The 22,122-nt window shown below is 41.8% G+C and overlaps 1 protein-coding gene and 1 long non-coding RNA gene across 2 annotated transcripts in view; both read right to left on the bottom strand.

Moving 5' to 3' along the window:
* The window catches only part of LOC123971410 (cytoplasmic FMR1-interacting protein 1 homolog), a 1,205,200-nt gene that overhangs the window by 1,156,836 nt on the left and 26,242 nt on the right, over positions 1-22,122 (bottom strand). The window lies entirely within an intron of this gene.
* On the bottom strand, positions 2,357-11,805 carry LOC123971472. Its single transcript, XR_006825193.1, has 3 exons — positions 11,752-11,805; positions 4,866-4,977; positions 2,357-4,264 (listed from the first exon to the last, which is right to left on the bottom strand). It is a non-coding gene; the product is annotated as an uncharacterized LOC123971472 (long non-coding RNA).

Here is a 22,122-nt window from a genome sequence, read left to right as displayed (position 1 = left end):
TCTACTTACATCTGAAGGACAGAGGACACTCGTTTGAGGACCACCAGGTGCACATTTTAGACAGAGAAGATGGATGGTTTGAAAGAGGTGTCAAGGAATCCATCTACACCAGGGTCGAGAAGCCGTCATTGAACAGGGGAGGGGGTCTACGCCACCACTTATCCCCCACTTACAATGCTGTCCTTTCATCACTTCCCAGGAAACTCAACAAACGCAACCTATTGGCCTCCGGTGAAGATACCAACGATGGTCGTTCAGTCTTGGCCACAGGTAGTCTTAACGACTGTAACGACTGTCGTCACAGCAACAAGGAACACTAACGAACCAGCGGTATCGATGACCCGGGCCAACGACCCCACTGAGGTTAAATAGCTGAGTTTCCCTGCCAGTCAGTCAGAACTGAAGAAGTCCTTTGGATGAGGGACGAAACGTCTTCCAGTATCTTAAACCAAGTCCAGTTCCCCTTGATTTTAACCTTCGTTGGATAACCTTCTTATTGATTATTGATAAGGTTGTAAATATTAGTGCAAACCTCTCATCCATTGGCCCAATTATCATTTTATTTCCGTTTCAGTTCAGATTTCACTCACCACCTTCCTGCAACAAGTGTGTTTTGTGATATTTGTTGGGATGCCGAGAGGTTTTGTCATGTATCCTCATGCTCACTGAACAATCAGCCTCAATATAGTCTCTTCACCAGATGAGTGAGGGTTGATGAAGAAGCAAGAGTAGAGCAGCACCTTGGGACCTTTACAGCTGTCATATCACTCCCACTTCCTTTCCGCATGACCACCCTTCTTTCCCCTTCTCGGCTCTTCTTGACTCTAATCACCAGCATAATATAGTAGGATGTGCTAACTGGTAGGAAATGCCCATGAAACTTTTGCTAAATTGTACACTGTGTTTTGCTACAGTGATTCAAAGATTTTGAGTTTCTTCAACTCTTTGAAGTGCTGAGTTGAACCTGCATCCTGTTTCATTTCTGCTGAGTCCTCAGCTCCCTGCTGCCGGAGTTTATCTAAATACTGTGGAGCAGGTGAAACCAATCTCCTCCTGTCTCTCTAGGACGCTTTTTCTCCTTTCTCGTGTTTCTCTTTCTCTTTCTCTCTCTCTCTCTCTCTCTCACTCACACACACACACACACACAGTGTACACTCTATCTCTTCCCAGCTTAGCTGTGCTTCACATTCCTCTGACACACTTTCCTCTAAGTCCCCGGCAATGATTTGAATTCAGATGGCAGATGAGAACGTAAAAGAACCGGCTGATACAAAGACAGGGAATATTTCCCTTTTAACTCAAATTTTGAAATACCCTTCGTCAGTTTGTCTTTCTATCCATTCTCATGTGGCAGTGAAAGGTCGGCCGTCTCTCTGGCTTCCACACAGCATCTATATTTCATGGTGCCAATGCAAATGCTGTCCGTAGTATGAATATAGACGAGGGAAACAGAAGAAGGAAAGTCATCGAATAGAAGCAGCCGAGCTGGCTCCACCATCACCACGGAGATGGCCTCCTTCTTGTCCTTCTAATGTGATCATTCAACACAGACTGTGTGTGGGTGCAGCTGGGAGTCTATGCTGATGCATGTGCTTGTGTATTGTGAGTGTACATTAGGAGTTCAATACAAGATAAAAGCGATGTTTGCCAGACACAAAAGAAATATGCTCGACTTTTTCAGCCTTTGTCTGTTTCATCATTTAACCTCAACCAGCCCTCACCAAATGCATCTAGCGGCATGTCCACCACTTTGATCTAATCCAAACTGATTTCACCAACAATTGGGTGGATTACCATGAAATTTGAAATTTGTAATTTGTCCAATACTTTGATGACATTCTCATCAGATTCAGCTGTACATTGTGTTCAGTGCTAATTAGCTACTGTTAGCCGCTGACACGCTAAACTAAGATGGTAAACATTAGACCTGCATCACATCAGCATGTTAGCAGGCTGGTGTTGGTGCATTTACTCAAAGCAATGTCCCAATGTACAGCCCCACAGAGCCACTAGCATGGCTGCAGACTCTTAGTCGTCTTATTGACTGACATTATATGATAAAGAGAGACTCTAGTTGTGGCTAATGTTTAAAAAATAAAGTTTGGTACAATAGCCCTGATTCTGTATTAACTTTTGGTCTGACTCAAAGATAAGTGAGATGATTTCTCTTTTTCCCGCTCTTTGAGCAGATCTGTGTTGTTCTTGAGTCAGTGTTTTCCAAGTCTTTACATTGGAAATATTATATTTTCATGATCAGTATTAATATTGGACAAAAATATCAGAACATCATCCAGGTTAACTAATACCAGATTTTCCCTTTGCATTCATTTCATATGACCAGACCTCTATGATGGCATCGACTGTACAGGAAGAACTTTATTAATCAATTAATCATCTCAAATCAAACATCTCAAAATATGTTTTTGTGTGTTTTTTAGTTTGTTGGGGAGGTTTACCTCAACTTTGTTAATACAGTAGGCAAGAAAAGGTAATGCTTTTAGACTTGGCCCTTGTGTAATTATCTATTCAACAACCTGAATGAAAAACTCTGCACTTCACCCTCTTTGCACTGGAGGCAAATGATGCACATTCATACATGGCTGAAAACAGAAACAGTCCTCTTTCCTGCAATCTCACTTTGCCATCATTTTTGTGGTTTAGCCTCAAAGCACCTCTGATCCTGCGTTTTCTTTTTTCTTTTAAATCTCACTTCTTTTTATTGTATCTCTTCTCATTTTATTCAATCGCACTAAACAATGGTGCAGTTTCACCTTAGCTGTTGTGTTCTTTTCTCATGAATACTTTTTCTAAGTCAAACACTTTCAATTTCTGCTGGTAATCTTCAGCTGCCTAATTCAAGGTGGCATCTGAAATACACAAGCGCTCCTGTCTCATATTGTTTCCCTCACCCTTTCACTCACAACAGTAATAGAATGTGGCTTTCCATCACTCCCAGAGCCACACATACAAATCTATGCAATTCATTTTCACGTACGCAAAAAAAAAAACCAGCCACACATCAGACAGGAGCTCATGCATTAGTGTACTGTATGTTTTGACACCTCTGGCCCGCTGCCACCTACCCAAACCCCACCATCTTCTATAACACTTCCTTCAGGAGTCATACACTGAGGCAAGACATCAGAAAGGGTGAGTTTGGGGGCATTTTCATCTGCAAGTGTTGCACTTCTCTTTTATCACTGCTAGTCTCATTTGCACAAAAAGGCAGGCATGGTGATAAAGTAGGGCAGTCGATTTTAATTTTCCCAGCTCTGACATAATAATATGGGGAAATAATGACGTATTCAATAAGTCATTAGTGTAATGTCAAAAGTGGCTCCACTTTTGACACGGGGAAAAGTGCTTTATATGGGTGCAAAACATGCGCATGCCTGTGTGCTCGTGCAGATCTGACAGCTGCTTTATAAGCCGTAATCACTGGTGTGAACATCATCATTCAAAGTGCATGTTATTTGTTATGCTATTTGTCAAATGTCACAGTGACACCAAGTCAGATTGTAACAAAAGGAGGAGACATTTGTATATGTGGGACAAGAGGGACAGATGCTGAGCAGAATATGAATGAGAAGCAAGGAAGAGACTAATGAAAGAGGGCAGAGAGAGAGAGAGAGAGAGAGAGAGGGAGGGAGGGAGGGAAAGGGAGAGAGAGATATGAAGCGAGTGATGTGTCTGGCTCTGTTTTCAGCGCTGAATCGGTGGTCTGAGTCTCTGGAGGGAAGCAGAGCGTTGCTGTTCCAGCAGGTAACACAGCCAACACCAGCCTGCAAATGAAGATGAATGCACTTAATCTCTCTCCTGCCAAAACTACACCTTAGCATTGAGACACACATTCACAAGCAGACACCCAAAGGGCCTCATACACACACACACACACACACACACACACACACAGTACTAGTCATCAATCTAACACAGGCTTTACTGCTAAAATGTAAAATACATTTTACATTCATTTACATAGATTTACTTTGTGACTGCCTAAAAAAACCTGGACATGTGTGTGTGTGTGTGTGTATGTGTGCATGTGTGTATTTGTATGTGTGTACTTAAGTGTGTGTCGAAGGAAAACTAGAGCAGGGCCACAGATGCTTGACAGCGGGACAGTCTCATTATCCTGGTCCAGTGTGAGAGTCTACAAGCGACCCCTGCCAACCCAGTATGTCATTCAGAAGTTGCCTTTGGTAACAGCAGATTAGCCTTATTTTCTGCAGGTTCTGTGACAGGAGAAGGCTGATTCAAATGTCTGTGAAAAGTGTGAGAAATAACAAAGAGAATTTCTGCAAAAACTTTGGATTTTATCCAGAAGCAATAATGTACGGATGACTTATTATTTGTGGGTGAACATGCAGCATTTAAGTACTTCCTTTGATCTTTCCAGGGTTTTTCACAACTGCAAGTAAACTGCAAAGATCAGTCACCCAGTATGTTGAATCCCCCATAACCCAGCTGATATCCCAGTCCCTGACAAGCCCTCCATCTCTCAGCAGGACCTCCTTGCCTCTGAAGAGCTGTGAAAACACACTCACTCCATTGAGAATAGATGGCAAGTGGAGAGCGTCCACGGTCTAATTTTCCATGACATCGACATTAGGATCTGTGTGGAGACTACTTCCCCATATCATCTTAATGTTATCTCCTATGACTCCTTACCTGAAAAATGACATTTCACCCCCCTCCCATTCAGTTGATCTTTCATAATGTTAGCAATGGTTATGTAAAACTCAGGTCAGGTTGCAGCGTACAGTAAAAAGAGACCTGTTTAGGCCTTGCGCCCATCATTTCATAGTATTTTGAAGTGATTAAATTGGGCTTATGATGCAACAGTCCAGATGACCAGGACTTACAAGAATGTGAACAGACGGAGTCATTCATCACAGCCGTAATCCTCTCATCCTTTTATTAGACAGTCACTCCACTCCGCTGCCATGCAACCCTGAATCCACATGCATGAGCCCCCTAGCATGGAAACAACACGCAGTCAGTGATGATACACAAATGCACAAATGCACAAAAGCGGGTACAAAACAAAAACCTGCAAGAGAAGATGCTAGGCTGAGGGCCTGTTTCTGTTTAGTGTTTCTGAAAGCAAACATCATTTTGGGAAGGACTGTTGAGCGCTGAATGAATTAAGCTTTATAAATATTCACAAATCTCTCCTCCTCTTGCTCTACCCCACTGCAATCGCTTAGCTGCATGTCCAAAAAGCCTTAGATCTTTGCAGGCGCTAACTTCCAAAGGGGCTCTAAAAACTTATTAGTGCAGTGAAATTCAACATGTTTATTTGTTGAGAAATTTATTCATGTATTGAGAATGAGACATTGCTTGGACTTGCTGGGAACATGCTGCACCAAACCACATTAATCTAAATCATTATCATGAGATCAGTGTAATTGTTCTGTCTGGGTGTTCTGACATCCATTTGAGACGGTCATTATTTCTGTCTGTTGCCATGGAAATAGGTTCCTAATTTCAAGTCTTGACGCACTGACGTGCTTGTTGCCACATTAATACCTGGTGCAGGTTTGTTTTCTGACCCCATGTTTTCAGACTGATGGTTTCGCATGTTTGTGCAGCCTCTAGTTAACTGCTGCAGTATTTCTGTGTTGTATTGATTTTCACTGTACACTGCTTGTCTCTCCGTGTTGCTATAGGGGAGTCTGATGTGTTGCTCTGGCCATTGTCCTTACAGCTCCAGTCACAGCAGCTGCTCTGCTCTTACGCCGGCCACCAGTGGGTAACTCAGTCTTTGATGTGAAGCATCTTGATGGCTCTGATTCAGCCTTGGGGGCTTAGCTTTACAACTTCACACTGACCTAGGCGATAGCCTTGTCAAAGAAATACTGGAGAAGGAATTATATTATACCTATTTGTAAGACAGGATGTATCTATACCTGTGTACACTACAACTGCTACTACCACTACTATTAAATGCAATCAGTATGAGTTTTACGATTTATTAGCTTTAAACTATACTTATGTAAAGTGCTTACTTTGACAAACTCATAAATCTAAGGCATGGGACAACATACTATTACGCTCCTACAGTATATATAATAACAGGTATGTGGACATACTAATTGTTAACCTAATCCAATAAAACAACCCATCAAACATTACTTAAGAAAGAGAGGAAATATGTTTATTTGCTTTCTTGCTATGAGTTTGATGAGAAGATTGTTACCTCTCCTATATCTGTCTTTCAAATATAGGAGTGGTAAGGCTACAGTCAGCAGCTTATTGACTTTACTGAAGACCAGGGAAAAACAGCTCGCCTGGCCAGGTAACAAAAATATATCTACCAGCACATCTAAACCTCGCCAAAGGTTATATCTTTTTTGCTAAATCTGTTAAAAAATAAAAAATAAATTGCACATTGTGGAGGTTAGGTGCTGGCCGCAAGCAGAAACTTCCTTAAAATCTCTGCTTAGGACTTCAGACTTCAGCATTATCATTAATTTGGAGTCATGTTACCATCATGTCAACTTGCTAGTGTAAGTCCGTTATCCACTCTCCTTTCAGCTCTGTTTTTGGTCTCCACCAGCGACTGAAGGAAATACCTTGCTCCTTTGCCACCAAATGCTCCACTATGTTCACCAGCTAGTCGCTAACTTTGTTAACCGCTAACTGCCTGCTGCAGCCAAAACAATGCAATGAGAGCAGTGAGAATGAGCCAAAACAGTAAAGTTCAGTTGGCAGAAAACCAAAACAATTAGCTGAAAAACATTCAAATGTTCCATTGAGCTGAGGGGAACTGCAAAAATGGGTTGATAATTCCCTCCGGTTTCGTCATTACAAATGAGTCCTTTCACTTACTAGAAATTATGTGACGTAAACATGACTGCTTTAATACATAATTAGCATTTTATTGTTGTAGTTGGTTGAGAAGAAGCTAATGTTAACTACTTCATGTAGTATTAGGTCATTTAATCATATTTTAGCATATGTCACATATTATTTGTTTTGTATGTGAAATCAGAATCGTCAAAGTAACTAGTTACTATACCTGTGAAATAAATGCAGTGGAGTAGAATACAACATCTGACTGTGAAAGACAGCACAGTAAAAGGATGAATAGAAACACCTAAGTAAAGTACAAGTTCCTCAGCATTACAGTATTCTTGTGCACATTACTTGAGTGAATGTGCTAAGTTACATTCCCCCAATGCATTTTTGAGGCTGTAGTTTGTAGATGAGATTGCATTTTCCTTTCACAAATAAGCATAGGTATGAATCAACACCTCTCTGACAGTAAAAATAGCTTGCCATGCCATATAATATTTTGAAGGTGTCCACCTCCTGTAAGCCTCAAGCAAAATTGGACCCATTTGAGGATAATCTATAAACATCACTACTGAATGTTTAATCCAGCGTTCATGTGAAAATCTTGCCCTCTTTTTCTTCACAGGCTTCTGCAACAATGTGTCTTTGTCTTCTTGTGTGTCCTGTATAGTGTGTGCAGTGAGACACTCACGGTGGACATAGTTTTCATAACCTAAGGGTGACATAAGATATTCAAGCGGCACTGACCAAGCTTCTTAGAAAAGCTTAGCAGAAACAGGGTCAGAGTCAGATAAAGAATAACAGTATTTCGAATCTGAAGTTATTATGATGCGGGGGAGACTGGAGGAGAGCTGCTGTGTAAAAGCAAAAGAGAGCTTTCACATCTCAAAGCAGAGAGAAAGCCGACATGGCTAATAAAGGGAGGCGGAGAGGACGGGGAGGGCAGTAAGAGGCTGAAGGCTTTTAAGGCAAACGACTGGTTCATGGAATAGAGGGAAGAGGGAGGAGATGGTGAGATGAATGTGAGGAAAACAGAGCCAGCGATGACTAGATGTGTGTAAAATAAGACTCTTCCACCAGCAGGAGAAGGCCAGGAGTGACACTTAGGTCACACTTGGCACTTTGCCTCTCTGCCTTTCTGCCCCTTCATCCCCTCTCTCTGTCTCCTCCCTCTGCTGTGCTCTTTCCACCACCAGCTCCTTTCATTCCTCTCCTCCTCATCCCTCTTTCCCTCCCTCCCTCGACCTCCCCTGCGGCTGTCCTGTGACGTTGAGCAGACGTGGAGGTTAGCATCACTGAGAGGATGGAAGGAAAGGCGCAAAGGGGGGTGGGAGGGTGGCAGGGGGCTCGGACATAAATAGAAACTGACCTCTCATGAACACACACTGGCAGTAACCAAACAGTAATGCACAGGCAGATGGAATTTACCCAACGCAAACACACACATTTGTATATTACATACTGTATTAACATAATCTCTTTTCTATGTATTTTTGTAGGAGGATTAAAATAAAACGCCAACTACTGTAAGTTTAACAGAGTATGATGTCCCTGGTTATTCGGGGAACTGATGTCCTCTCTTCAGATGGTTACTCTCTTGCCAGTCTCTCTCTCTCTCTCTCTCTCTCTCTCTCTCTCACTCTCTTCAACAAGTAGAGCTGTAATCAGCATGGCTTTCTGCTTTATCTGCCAGAAGTCCTCTGCTGCACAGTGACAGAGCAAGGTTGGTACAGAACAGAGCCATTCAGCCAAATCACAAGCAGACAAGACAAGAGGGGACATGCACACTCATATCATATGGATAACAGAATTCAATTTTTTTTAGCTATTTCGTATTATTTTAGCCACCCCATGGTGAAGTGGTCTATTAACGTCAGAGTACAGGTGAAATAGAGAATAACAAAGGGGTCCTTGGACTGGTGGTAATCCCATTTAGCTGGCCTCTAATCCTGTGGTATAGATGGCCTGACCTGGGTAAAGTGTACGAGATGCTAATGACAAAGTGTATTGACTGTGGCGAAGGCCTATTTTTAAACTGAAATTGTTACATAATTAGAGTGGATCGATAAGTCCATTGAAGGAGAAAGAGGAACAGTGACATAGCCCACATATAAACATGTTAATAACCCCTAAGGGAGCTGTGTGCGTGTGCTCTCTCTTCATCACCACAAGCACACTTTTCACCTCTCTCCCTCACACACACATGATAACAAACATTATGCAGAACTCCCTGCTTATTAGTATTATGCACTCGTGCACTGAGCAAATGAGGGGTCACTTTAATTTGTGCATCCAAATATTCACTGGCTGCTCGTAGCAGCACAAGAAGGAGCAGTGAAGTGGCCTCAGACCAATAAAAGGGAAGCAGTGAACTTGTGAGCTCGGGAATTATGTTCTGATTGAATTCATTTTGTTCTCTTTTTTCATTTTCATTATCTGTGTTTAGTCATTATGCATATTATGCTAAATTATTTAAATGAAAGCTACGCTTTGTGCTATGTAGTACTCTGTTTCAGCTATTTGAAAATAAAAGTGTCATTGATGGTGTTATTCCAAAAGTGAGACAACAAAATGATTATGTAACAGTGGTTGTTGTGAAAGGGTAACACACAGTTGTAACACAGCATGTGGTTAGTAAGAGGTGCACACACTCATGTCTTGCTATTGATCTGAGTTGTACTGCTGTAAGCAAAGCTTTATGGAGGTTTCTAGTGCACCATGCATGATGTGCGCAGTAAAAATGGATTAGAGATTCTATGAGCCTAACGATGCAGCCTGGGTATCACTGTGACAACATCCATTTAGCTAACACACTGCATGGTCTTTACAGTATTTATCTTTGATGCTTAATATCATATTTGTGCTAAGGTAGAGGTTAGCAGAGCTTCGCACAAAGACTGCAAAGTGAAACAGTTAGCTTCGCTCTGTCCAACAGTAACAAAATCTGCCAGCACTTTAGTAGCAAGTGTGACCTTGCCTGGCAACTGCTCAGATCAAGAAAGTGTCCCGCCCTCGATCCCCACAAAATGGCGAATTGTTGTGTTTACACTTTAGTTTTTGTTCAGGTTAAACATACGAGAAATAATATTTTGGCGAGCTTTAGATGTGCTGGACTTTATTACCTTTGGAAAGAGCCAGACTACCTTTTTCCTCCTGTGTCCAGTCTTTGTGTTAAGCTAAGCTAACTGGCTGTCAGCCTTATATTTAACAGACAGATGTTAGAGTGGTATTAATCTTATCTCATCTAACTCTCCACCAGAAAGCAAGTAATTGTATTTCTGCAAATGTGAAACCAGTCATCTAAGATACCAAAAAATAAATATTTCCATGGACACGTGCACTGGCATACATGTGCACACAGCTGACAGGTGGTGTTTAGATTGTATAGATAAGTCGGCTGTATGATCTTAAAACCTCAGCAAAGACTGAGCTCTCTAGCACAAGTGTGATCTGAAAATCGTAACATTAACAGCAGATGCTGAAACTTAATGGCTAGAGCAAGGATTAGCTTGCAGACAGCATACTGTATGTTTGACGCTGATTCTATACATTTAATTAACCTTAAACCCAATCACATATACATGTTGAATGAGCCATCTAATGAATCTCTCATAACACATGCAGTGAGTGCATATGCAGTATTCCTGATAAATATCCCTATAAGAGCTATCAGTTAAAACGCAGGTACCATTGTTTCAAAGTGATGGAGTTAGACCAGTGTGGCAGTGTTCTGCTGCTGGAGTCATCAAGATGCAACTTCAGCCAGCACACAGTATTTAGCTCTAATGAGCCTCTGACTTTGAGGCACATCAATGACGCGCCTCATTCATAATAAAGAGCTTCACTCCCTCAGGCAGCAGCTAAATGAACTGGGACCGAATGCAGGCAAACAGTTTAGCCTGCTCCCTCAGCTCAGCGAGCATCGACTGTGATAATTAACCACACAGCGAATATACAGAGAGGTCTGATCATACTGTAGGTAGCTTAGACACTGGAGATACACACCGGCTGGCAGTGTGAACATCTTGGAAGTTGGATGACGATCTTGCCCATCTCCCATCATGACTAGCATGTGAGTCAAATGAGTTTATGAAAGAGTTAAAAGACAAAGACAAATAAAAAAAATCTTCTCTTCCCATTACGCCTGTAGGAAACGATGAACGATCAAGCTAAGGATTCAACTCTCAAGCCCCAAGAAATAATAATTTTACTGACGATGAAACAAAGTCAGGATTAATCAAACAGAGCAATTAAAAAAATGTATCTTACACAACACACAACTTATATACAATGCCCTGTGGAACCAAAAATAAATTCAGTGTTTTTTCAAACACTCTCTCCAAATCCCCTGAGAAATGATCAATGGATCAACTCTGCAATTCTAATACCCGTACAAAGCACACAGGGGGATTAGCAATGTTTATCATCATTATCCTAATAGTCCCCATCCAAATGAAATGAATTTCAGGAACTCGTTTGTTCTTCCCAGTGTTTGAATATGGCTGTAAGGCACTGAAGAGGCCATCACAAACGCCTCAGAAGCAGCCATGATAGATGACATAGGTACAGGTCAGTGCTGAAGCTGACTGATCAGCCTCTGAGGCCAACGACCTGAGTCACAGCTAATGTGACAGAGATGAGGGGAGACGGAGGTGGAATAGCTAGAGAGGTGCAAGACAGAGCATTTATCACACAACAGTCACATGGAAATGTGGGTTTTTAATACCGTATCTGTTCTTCATTCCTTTGTTTCTATTTGGGTTCTGTGTTGGGTTGTGTAACGTAATGATGGCGCAATTTTAGCCAGAACTCTCTCAAGGTCAAGACTGAAAACTGAATAAATGCATGACAACAAAAAAGCGATCCAGATTACTCATCTTTTGTACAGTATAACAGACTTCTGCTAGCCCTCTTTTTAAAGTATATCTCATTGCAAAGAGCGTTACTTACCTCAATCGTATGCTGGCCTGTTGAGAAGACGTTTTACAGCCCTGGCTATGACTGGCCAGCACAAATTGTTTTGCTCCAGGGCTGCATTGCTGCTTAATAAACTACCACCAAATGTTACTCCCCCAAAGTCCCAAAGTTGCAAAAACAGGCACATGCTGCTTTCCATAAATGTGCCTGTGTGACTTGTGTGAATCCAAAGTGGCAACATACAGCCATTACTGAGCCTAACTGTACAGCAGAAATAAACATGTTTAGAGCCTGTTATTAAAAAAAAATCTTTGCAAAAATTATCCATTATTAAGGGTGGGGAGCTTTGAGTGACAGGTGGGTGCCCTCTCTGACCGTTTTTTGACAGTTGATCAGGTTCTAATATTGCAGGTTGTGATGTAACAATAATGGGCAGCAACAGTGAGCTGCAGGCTGCACAACTCTAACACCTCAGCAAGGTAACCAACTTGTCTGTGCCCCCCTGATGTACTCAAGCTGTGTAGAGGGTGAAATCAGGTTGGAATTTCAAATACTAATGGACTTCTGTAACCACTAATTACACTGGGTGCCCTTCTGTTGTATTTTTGACAGAGTAGCTGCTTGAAGAGTGTTTGCTGCACTTAGACCTCTGGGAGTATTAAAACAGAGCTGCTGTTACCACCAGTGACCATGGATGTCACCAAAACCAATATTGCAATTCTTGCCCAAAGACACTTCGACATTAAGGCTGGGAGATGCCAGAGATCGAACCACCGATCTTCTGACTAGTGGGCTACCTCTAAGCCACAGCCACCGCTTGTATAACTGAATATGTTCAAAAACCTGAAACAATCAAGACTTTTCTTTCTTCACTTCTGTATTCATTCTCACCTGAGCTTTTTGACTGTGGTGACTAAGAACCAGAAACTCTCTGCCTACCATGACTCACAAATTGACCACATTGTGGTGTTCATGGAAGTCAGAAAAACATGCTCCCCTAACAGCTCTGGAAATGGCCATCCTGCTGGGTTTACTGTTATTTTGCTCCAAAAGCCCATCGCAATTTAAGTACAGACTTTCAAAAGTTCTGTTTCTGGGAACATCTCAGTGTGAGTAATTCATGAATCAGAGTTGAAAGAAGTTTGACTTTGGCCCTCTTTGTACCCCACTGTGATATCTTGATGTATTAAGAGCTGAACATGGGGCACATACACACTCTCTAAAATCACCTCCTGCCTGTGGATGAATAGATACAAATGTAATAAGGTGGTTGTGATGGCAATGTAAATCTTAAATCAACATAACTTCAGTAGTGTTTGAAAATCGCACCAGATGTGTGTTGTTGGATGCTGAGTTGATATGTGAATGGAATTATAAGAGGCCTTGAGTTTGGTTATAGGATTTATTTTGAGGTGTTACCATAAGTCACTGGCAATATGTAAAGGAACTAAGTACATACAACTCTATCATTTCAATGATTTACAGTATTGATTTTGGTTTATCTGCCCATGAACAGTTTAACCCACAAGGGGGCGCTAGGAAGCAAAAAACCTGCACAACCTAGTGTGACGTAAATCTGTTTTACTAACTACACGTCTGCTTACTTCCTGTCACCTCTACAGTAACGTTAGCTTCACCACGATCTCCTTACAGTGCTGTTTCATCCTTATTTTAGCAACTTTTCACAGTTACTTTTGTAGATATTGTTAATAGTATTTACTGTTAATTTTTGTGTACAGGGTTTCTATACGTTTCTGTAGATTTGACTGGAAGTAAGCAGACTTGCAGTTCATAAAACGTACACTGCTCAAAAAAATTAAGGGAATACCTAATCATCACAGTATAACATCAAGTCAATTAAACTACAGGGATATCAATCTGTCCAAATAGGAAAAGTAACGTAAAAGTAACAACAGGTGCACTGGAGAGGCAACAGCAAGACAACCCCCAAAAAGGTAGTAGAAGGAGTAGTTTTGCAGGTGATGGCCACAGACAATTGCTCTCTCCTGATCCTCCCTGACTGATTGTTCTCTAGTTTTGTGTTTTGCTAGTGTCTTTGTCCCTACTGGTAGCATGAGACGGCACCTGCAGCCCATTCAGGTTGCACATGTAGTCCATTTCCTCCAGAATGGCACATCAATACGTGCCATGGCAAGAAGATTTGCTGTGTCTCCCAGCACAGTCTCAAGAGCATGGAGGAGATACCAGGAGACAGGCCGTTACATGAGGAGAGCTGGACAGGGCTGTAGAACGGCATCAACCCAGCAGCAGGACTGCTACCTGCTCCTTTGTGTGAGGAGGAACTGGAAGAGCACTGCCAGAGCCCTACAAAATGACCTCCAGCGGGCTACTGTTGTGCATGTTTCTGTCAAAACTGTCAGAAACAGACTCCATGAGGGTGGCATGAGGGCCCGACATCCTGTAGTGGGATCTGTGCTCACTGCCTACCACCTGCACCTGCAAGTTAGTTTGGTTATAATTGAATTAAATGCAAATTAAACAAGAAATTCCCTGAGCACAGCAACAACAATCAGGTGCTGGTAGATAGCAGGATAAGTCTATGAAAAATAAAAAACAACTACCGCACATTGGTCTGACTTTGAGCCTGAAGAAGCAATGGGCGAAACGCGTTGCTCACAATAAATGCAAATTACTTTGAGAATATTCAGTGTATAAACATAACATTAGCTGCAATAATCCAGGTGTTATTCAGTCCAGCTATATTTTGATACAGTGATCACCTAATCTCAATCAACTCAATTACCCTAACTTCTGATTACCACAACTGTATGCTTACTTATGGGATTTCCTTTTAATAATAATATAATAATAATCCTTATTTGTAGAGCACTTTTCAAAAACAAGTTACAAAGTGCTTTAACAAGTGTAAAGAATAATACAAAAAAAGATAAGAGCATGAAAATTTAATATAAAATTAGTAAAATACAATAAAATAAAAGGGATAAAATAAAGTCAAATAAGATCGGTACTGAAATACCCAGATCAAATGTCTTTTCTTACTCCCTGATGATTACAGAGAAAAAAACATGCATGCATGTAATCTACGCACAAACACACATTTGTGTGACCCAGCTGCTATGACCCAGTCCAGCAGTGTACTGTTCTGGTAATGTACACTTTCTCTGTCAGAATGATCTAGAACATTGGGGAGACAACTGTTTTCAAAACCCTGTCCGGAGGCTGAGACATTCAGGTCAGGTCTACAGAAAGAACAAGGAGGTCTGAATCTGAAACACACCGGCCCTAAAGAACAGAAAGAGACGCTGAGGTTGTGTTCTCCTGAAAAAAACCCACTCAAGTCATCCTCACTGAAAAACCTGCACACCTTTTATTCCAGCATTGATTTTTACACAAATTGTGTGTCTTCCTCATTTCATACACCTTGTGATGCCCCTCACATACTCACGAGCATGTACTGTGTACATGACATGTGCACACATGATCTCCTCCCACTTCCTCTGCTGGACTGCACCAATGATCCATTATCATGTAATTATTGTGACATTTAAGCTAAAGCTCAAAGGGGCTCTCTGTGCTTTAGTTAATAAATAACAGTTAAAGGTATTACTGTTATAACTCTATGGATGGATGAGATTGCCTCCGTGTATTTCCTTCCCCATCTCTTTTCGTCCTCCAGACAAACTCTCTCTGTGTTTGATTCACTTGATTAACCCTGAGTGGAGGACACTGTGCCTTCACAGGAGGGTGGTTTAAATAAATATAGACTTACATAGAGATAATGCACAATTTCAGTCAGGTCTCTGTGGCCACTTAGGCCTGAAATAGCATGAGCAAGGCAGCAGTGGGAGATTTATGGAGCCCAGGGGCTTCACTTTCTTCCGGGCTCGGAGCACCAGTGTTCGGGAGTAACTAGTTATGGAAAAACTGTTATCAAATTGATTACCTTGGGGGTTACATCTGAGTATTTCTGGAAAAGCTTGGCTATATGTTGAATAATATAAATTTTGTTACTTTGCATGCTTTTCATGTGCACAATGTCTTCCTTTGCCATTTCCAGCCACAGTGAAGTTTGATGCCAATCTGATGCTTTTGATTGGTCCTCATGTTTGAATTTGCTGCACCAACCGTCTGCCTGTTAAATTGCCTCTCAAGCTGTCTTTTGAAAATGGTTAACAGTTGAAACTATTCATTAGAAATTTGGAAAAGTAATCAATAAGTAATAAGTTACATTACTTTGATAAAGTAATTGAAATAGTTACACTACTATTTCATTCTAAATAGGGTATATTATAACTTGTGTAATCGTTAGCATAGCAAGTCTCAGTTGAAGGAACTTATCACTAGGTGATGCTAACTCAGACCAGAGGGACCAGTATGCATCAAGAGGAATACTGGACAACAGTGGTACTGGTCTAGGCAGCTATTATCATTTATTTTTCTGTATATGAAAATCCTCATCCAGTCACCTAAGCACAGGAAAATTGGGTAAAGAAGGTATATGCACTCATGTCCCTAAAGCTGTATTTAGCCCAACAACAGTGTGTGCCACTTCACTATCTTTTTAAAATAAAGTTAGTGCTGCCCTGTCACAATATGAATAATCCTATTTTCCCCCAACTGGCTTTTATCTCAGTTAGACATATGAATCACCCTGGGCTTGTGTCCCCAAGTGGGTGTGTTTTTTATCTGCCTGTTGTTCTTCCTTTCCCTGAAATTTCTTCCTCTCTCCAGTGGTCTCTAATCTCTCTCATCAGTGTTCTCGCTCTGTCTTTTCCTCCCAGTCATAGCCACCTCCCTTAAGTCTGAGCACCACTGGTAGCAGTAGGTTTTTTCGGGGCCGTCTCTCCCCTCCTTCTTCAAATGTCATCCTCTCATGTTGTCACGTGGCATTTGGAGTGAGTCCTCAGGGGCCAGGCTGTTTGAAGTATTGATTGAAGTGCAGTCGTCCCCTGAGTGCCATTACGTAACAGAGATGCAAAACTCCACAAAGTCACTGAGAGGAGGGACAGAGAAAGCGTAAAGAGAGATAGAGGAAAAGCTGGGAGGGAAGGAGAAACTGTGAGGGAGCACAAAAGAGATGGATGGAGAAGAGTGAGATTGAGAGATTGGGAGGAAAGGCACTGCAGAGCGGTAGAGCAGTGTAAACTGTGGATGAGATGAAGGCAATATCTGAATCTGTGGCTCATCCATCAGAAAAGGGTATAAAACCTGGACAACTGCAAATGAGTGTCATAGATCAAGCAGCTGAAAATAGGCCATTAAAGGAAGGTATCTTTACTCCATCATTATTGTTGTGTCTAATCATGGGATCACAGTCATTCTTCATGTGTTGCACAGACACACAGAAAGAGAGCAGATTTTCTTGCAGAAAGAGAAAGTGGGCTACGGTTCTCAGCGGGATAAAAAGCTTTTTATTTACCACAAGTGCAACAGAGTACAACAGAAAGAATCAATAATTTGACAGCTGAGAGTTTATTGTTTCAAACAATGTTTGGTGACTGCTGCACCAGGCTCCTCTAAAGTTATATGCTGATGGGAAGTTAAAGCAGCTTGTAAGCGTAAAAAGGCTGATATTGTATAAGATATCACTTGGCATTTTGTACAATCAGCCGTATTTTGTAGCAGTAACTCTGCATTACAGACGGCTGCAATTTAAACTCAGCACACAAGAAATCAAGGTCTGGGCGGTGATTCATTTGATTCACTATTTTTTTTTGCACCATTCAAAACAATGCATGAACCTGGTTATTGGAGATCTGTGAGCATTTTACTCATGCTTATGGTTGCAGTGGATATTGTATGCATGTAGCAATAAAAGCGAGTTTGAACCTGAGTTTGTAAAACCATTACTGCTGATGTACTACACTATCAATGTACGTCATCAGGCACTAGTGATTGGTGAGGAAAAGGTTGGGGTTGCAGTATGGCTAATAAACCTTGGTTAAGGTATGGTGTGGGCTAGGTAACTAAAACAATTGGTTAAGGTATAGGGAAGGATTGAGGATTAAGAAACAGTAAGCTTTAACTGCAGGACTCTTGTCTCCTTCACAAAAGCCTGATGCGCTGCACACCCATCCCCCCTGCAACCTTCATCCACGCCCTTACTTTCCTTCCCTGTTAAATAAGGGGCACACCACTTCCTGCGTTCACAGTGAAAGTTGGCACTGGGGACAAATTCAGTGGTGCAACATTGTCCAGTATGGGTGTAATCACTAGGCGTACTGTGACGCATGATACACTTGTGTTGGCTTTCAGTCTGAAATGATAAAATAATCTTTTTGTAAGTCGTTTGCGTGGAGCAGCTGGTTAGGCAGGTGACTTAGAGGTCCAGAAAAAAGTGAATCAAAGTAGAGACATCTATTGGGTAGATTAGGAAATGGAAGAACCGGGAAAAAGTCAAGAGTATAAACTGAACCAAGAAACTTCATTGACTTCCCTCTGCACCTCAGGGAATTCTCTGTCATCATCTTAAATGACTTCCAATACTCTGGAAGTCTTCAAGCTTAACAACGCTGTCTAGAGTACATTAAGTGTATTTGTATAATACTTGTGTGTAATGTAATAGAGCCTGTTTAGCACATTAATAATATAACATTTTATTTAGTGTCAAAATGGGAGACAAAGACATGGTGAAATAATCCCCTCAGTGCACCCATACACACACACATACACACACACACACGCACACACACACACACACACACACATAAACAGGAAGGATGGTCCTTGTTACACAAGGTCTTCGTTTGACACGCAGGACTCCCCACCATGATGTACGACCCCTCTTCAAAGGTGTCAGAGATGAACGTCGCTGTGAGGACAGACTCAATATGTGACCTTTGATCCAAGTCAGACCCTTGAACTGCATATTATTCTCCTGGTGCTTAAGGATGGGCATACACATGTGTAAATGTATGAGAGTTTTTTTCAAACGTGTCCTGATGCCTGTGTCTGTTTGTGACCTTATTTACCTGCTTTAAATGATGTAAGTTTGTACACTCACTGAGTATTTTAGTGTTAGTGTTTAGTGTTCTCAATACAAACCTACCTTTGGCCTTACTTAAAGTTATAATTCTTAAGAATCCTTGATACTATTTATACAATTTACTACTAGTTATTAAGTACCTCTGTATAGTAGTAGTAGTTTTATTGTAGTGGTGGAGTCTGCCATTCTTGTGCAGGATTCAGATTGCCGATCTAAGCATGAGGAATGAATTTACAGGAAAACGATGCATGCGTAACCCGGCGCAATTTGATCCTCACTGATATCAGCCTCACTGTTTACTCTCTTTACACGGTATCAGAGCTACATTATATCGGACACTGCATTCTGCTGCTGCTTAAGATTGAAAGCATTCAACTGACAAAACATGAGGTAGCTTTTATTATAAAGCAGACACAGGAAATGCAATGTGTTTGTCACCACGGTTAGTGGAAACTACAATGGTCTACATTGTGCTAGAAAGGATCGTGCTCATCATATCAAAAACGCATCTACAAAGATTCTTACTCAGTAGTTGCTCAAGGAATGTTTGCTGTGGTATTAAACTGCACTTGCTGTTACAAAGGTAACCATGGGTGTTCATGGTCAAATTAAGTAGGCCTGAAATCATAAGGATTAAAACTTTAGGCTAACTGTACGCTGGCTAAAGAAGTTTTAGTGTAGAGACATGATTTCTTTATTTTCTCCAGCTCTTCAGCTCCAGCATTTCCTCTATTCCGAACAACTGTACACTTGCACTACTTCATCCAAAGACTTTTCTTATTCTTTTGACTCCATCTCAGCACGATAGTTCAATTCTAGATCCACTTAAGTCATTGGTTGTTTCTGGTACACTGCAGGTTGAAGAGAAGAAACATCTTTGTCTGCTTGTCTCTCTGTCTCGTTTCATGCCTGGTCTTTTCCCCATGCTTTTGTCTTAACAATGTCTTGTTGGCCCACTGTGTCTCCTCCAAACAGAGAACAGACCTTTCTCATAATTAACTCCAGTGACTTTCTCCTACCCAGCCCCCCTCCTCTGCCAGCCAGCACACAAGGATGGATAGGGTGGCTCGTCTCTGATTTTATGAGCCAGAATGTTCTCTGAAAGGCTTTTGTAAGATGAAAATAAAAACAGAATGCCGATTATCTACTGCAAAGCGAAGATTCCTGTAGGTAAATATAATTTGTGTGCGCTCCTGTATGATGGCTTCATGACAGGATGCCATCAATGACAGTTTGTTAAAAGGCCCTGTGAAAGCCTTTTCACTCTGGCAGTAAAACTGATTCATCTGCCTCCCTGTTTGACTGTGTGACTTTGTCTCTGGAGGAAGAACAAAAGGACTGCTTCCATTTATAGGGCTTTTAGAGCAGCCTACTGTCTAATTTTACCTCTGGAAATATCAGCAATTACCTAGGCGCCCTTCATGATGAAAGGTGGACTCTTCTCAGATTTTGTGGTGTTGTGTTTTAGCAAAGTTGCAATCAAGCACTCCTAAGGCAGCTGCAGCCACTGGTGCAGGGGGAGTTGTCAGCGAACAAATTTTAAAAGGGCAGCTTATATGAATGCCACACACACCTCCTATTGCTTTTTCTTCATCAGTGTGTGAAGATTACTATCACACCTTGCACTTGAGGACACGCTGGGCCTAGAGACAGCTGTTGGCTTATTTCTGTACCTGGCTGCAGCTGTAAAATCACAGACTAGAACCGCACCAGCTTCCAGAAAATGTAATTTACATTTGCCTAATAAAAGTTATTATCACAGATTATTAACCAGGATTGAGTTTTTCTCTTTCTCTCCCTCATCATCTCTGTATCAACGTGTCTTTAAGACACCTCCTGCTGATCTCAGAGATAGGACAGCCAGCTAACACTCCCATCATAGAACACTTATGTAACACCCCCACCTCCCATATGTATATACGCGCTTGTGACGGAGAGGGGAGGAAGCGTGTTGGGGCTGATGCCGAGGGACGAGTGTTAGGACTCACTTTGAAGATTAAGAGGGGAGATATCATCATCGTGCCCTGCACTTATGAGACTGGTGCTACCGCAGTGCGACTCCGCAGCAGGAACTCAAGGCCGTCAGCTGAATAATCAGCACACAGAGACATGCACACGTGGCTGTTTGTTCATGACTGACGATCAACAAGTTTTGTCTAGCTCCAACCTTAAAATCGACGCTGTGATGTCAACAAGAAGTAGCCTCCAAGTGCAACAAAAGCAGTAATGCTATACCTACCCGACACACAGACAGATTTCAGCTTTCAACCCAACCAAGTTTGTTTGTTTTCCCACCTCTTAGTTCCCAAAAAAAACTCTAAGAACTGCTTATTTTATCATACAAAATGAGACGCACCCACATCCACACACCTTTGTGAGGTCAGCTGGTTGACTCTAGATGGGGCTGTCTCGGCTGACCTCATGGCTCACGGGCTACCATCCATCACAGTCCATCATGCCCAAGGTGAGTGTTTGTGATCAGGCGGCCCACAGAGACAGCCAACCGTAGAGAGGCTCAGTGGTGAGGTGAGGGGTCAGAGGTCACTCCTGTTCCCACAGTAGCAGAGGGGGGCTTGTCTCTGTTCACTATCACCTCATCAACACACTCATGGGCGTTTGACCACCATGATTTATTGAGACAGAGTAATCCTTGTTTCATTAAAAGTAAATGAAAGAAAGTCTTGTAAACACAATTTTCTAAGCAGATTAATTCCAATTTGAGAATTCCTACAGATGCGTGCTGTGGCAGCTCTGTAAGCCCACATGAATTACTGAAGTCACCCAAAGTGCAAAGACTATTTTTAGTATCGGGATGACACTGTTTCAATCTCTGACACCATTCAATCCAATAAGTCACTGTAATGACTGAATGGCTAATTAGTCCCCTAATTGACCTAATTAGCTTTGCTTTTGCTGTCTGTAGACCAAAGAAGAAGAAAGTGTCACTCTATCAAAGCTTCAAACCAGACTAAACCAGTTCTAACTCTAACTCTGGACTAGCACCTGGGAATAGTGATGTGAGCGTGATAGAGTCTGACACTCTTCCAGCGAGCTGGGACTCCAGTAAATGTTTTAAATACTCTAGAGAAGAGAAAGCTGCCGTCGTTGACTGGGGAGAGCAGCAGCAGTCACTGTCTCGTGGGAGAGTCTGGATGGCTAAGCTATACAAAGTGTCAGAGCCAATGTTGAAGGAAACCAATCTAAAAGACAGAGGCATTATAGAGGATGGGACCTGCTGTAGTGTTCTTTATTTCTGTCCCCTCCTCCTCCTCCTACCCTCATCATCACAACTTAGTAAAAAGACAGCTAAAATAAAGCGTTCTGTGTTACAAGGAAAGCTCATTCAAAATCACATTGACATTCGTAATGACACAAATTACAAAAAATTCTGCCTTGGCACATGGAACATAGTTTAGCTGGGGGGGGGGGGGGGGGTT

Source organism: Micropterus dolomieu, linkage group LG05 (assembly GCF_021292245.1).
Source record: "Micropterus dolomieu isolate WLL.071019.BEF.003 ecotype Adirondacks linkage group LG05, ASM2129224v1, whole genome shotgun sequence".
Taxonomy (NCBI): Eukaryota; Metazoa; Chordata; class Actinopteri; order Centrarchiformes; family Centrarchidae; genus Micropterus; species Micropterus dolomieu.
This window is presented reverse-complemented; position numbering and strand designations above follow the sequence as displayed.